Here is a 506-nt window from a genome sequence, read left to right on the forward strand (position 1 = left end):
CATTAGTGGAGACTGCATTCACACTAAACGCTGCATATCAGCTCAATCTGAAATTACATTTACATTACTATTGCGCAATCTGTAACTCTTCGGCGATACAGATTGAATAGAGCCATTAGATTTTGAACGTTACACAACAAATTGAGCCAAACATCTCTAAAATAAGAGTTCAATTTAACAGAGGATGCTTGAAAAATGTTATCCAATTTTTATTTTCTGCAGGCCATGTCTTCAAGTATAAATTGGAGTTGTCGCTGTCATCAAATTGGGTAACTTCTCATCTTCATAACTTCAGAAACAGTCTGTAACTTTGTGCAATAGTCTGAATGGCTGTGAATCCATCATCACAATTTACATAACATGAGCACATCTGAACTAGCCTTTCAATAGGCAGTGGTATGTAGCCGAATCCAATCAAGATTCAACATGTTTGTCTTTCTTCCTTGACAGATGTGAAAGGGCAATGTAAGAAAAAGTCAATGAAAACACCCACAGAAACATCACTC

The sequence above is a fragment of the Oncorhynchus gorbuscha genome, linkage group LG05 (genome assembly GCF_021184085.1).
Source record: "Oncorhynchus gorbuscha isolate QuinsamMale2020 ecotype Even-year linkage group LG05, OgorEven_v1.0, whole genome shotgun sequence".
NCBI lineage: Eukaryota > Metazoa > Chordata > Actinopteri > Salmoniformes > Salmonidae > Oncorhynchus > Oncorhynchus gorbuscha.